Consider the following 1,167-nt stretch of genomic DNA (forward strand, 5'->3'; position numbering starts at 1 on the left):
TCATACAGTTCCTCATTTGGTGGTGACCCCCAACCATAACATTATTTTCGTTGCTACTTCATCACTGTAATGTTGCTTCTGTTATGAATCGTCACGTAAATATCTGATATGCAGGAGGGTCTTAGGCGACCCCTGTGAAAGGGTCGTTCGACCGCCAAAGGTGTCGCGACCCACAGGTTGAGAATCGCAGTTCTAACGGGAAGGGTGTGCCCTTGGACATCTACCTCCCAACCCCTCCCCAGCCCCGTGACCACATCCCACTCCCCTCCTGCCAGTTGGCTCTTTAGAATCCACATGCAAGTGAATCTGCAGAACTTGCCTTCCCCTGTCAGGCTTAGGAGATGGTGACTATGTAGGGAGGGAGCAGTTAGCTGCGCTCCGTGCTCATCACTGGGGAAGCCTTCAACTTCTCACTGCCCTGTGGGTTTCATCTCACTAAAGCTGGGGGAACGGGAAAAGCTCATGGCTCTGCTTCCTCCTCCCAGCCCCTGGTCCCTGGCTGGCCAGTAGTGCCTGCCCCTCCCCAAAAGCCAGCAGGGAGGGAGCTGCCACCCCTCGTCACGCGTCCCCAAGGGCACTGCTGCTCACCCTGTCCTGGGGGCCACAGGGGCAGGCAGCACCTCCTCAGCATTCACGAGGCCAGTGAGGGAGGGAGATTGATTTTTCCAGCAAGAAGAGGTTATTCCATGAAATGTCGCCTCCACAGAGAGGTCCAGGTGGAGGTGACACACCATTAATAACTTGGGAAAGCTCTAATCAGTCCCGTTAATTTGGCATTCATTGTAAAAACATTCTTCATGGGGCACTGAAGCCCATGACAGTAGCAATAAATTAATTCCATGGAGTAGTGGATGGAGCTGCTGTGGCCAGTGAGTCGCCCGCTCCCCCCGGGTGTCATTTTGTGGCCCCACGGGAATCAGTAGCTTTAATATCCACCTGCTCTCAGGTGAGCCAGCTGAGTGTCGAGCAGGTCCCTGGGCTGGGAGTGAGGAGAACTAGGGAGGTTATGGGCCTTCTCCTTCCCCCCTCGGGCTTGCTGAAGATCGGGGATTTCATTTTTTTTTAATTTTATTTTTTATTACAAAGGGTATTACATATGTGTCCCTTTATTACCCCTGCCCTAGACAATCCCCTGGCCTCCCGTACCCTCCAGTGTCTTATGTCCAT

At 53.2% G+C, this 1,167-nt stretch overlaps 1 long non-coding RNA gene across 1 annotated transcript in view; it reads left to right on the top strand.

The window, feature by feature from the left end:
* The window catches only part of LOC107184218, a 23,431-nt gene extending 22,875 nt beyond the window's left edge, over window positions 1–556 (top strand). The window contains exon 5 of the long non-coding RNA XR_001515042.1: window positions 546–556. This is a non-coding gene — a long non-coding RNA (uncharacterized LOC107184218). The remainder of the gene's footprint in view (window positions 1–545) is intronic.
* The last annotated feature ends 611 nt before the right edge of the window (window positions 557–1,167 follow it).

Source organism: Myotis davidii, unplaced genomic scaffold (assembly GCF_000327345.1).
Source record: "Myotis davidii unplaced genomic scaffold, ASM32734v1 scaffold1145, whole genome shotgun sequence".
Taxonomy (NCBI): domain Eukaryota; kingdom Metazoa; phylum Chordata; class Mammalia; order Chiroptera; family Vespertilionidae; genus Myotis; species Myotis davidii.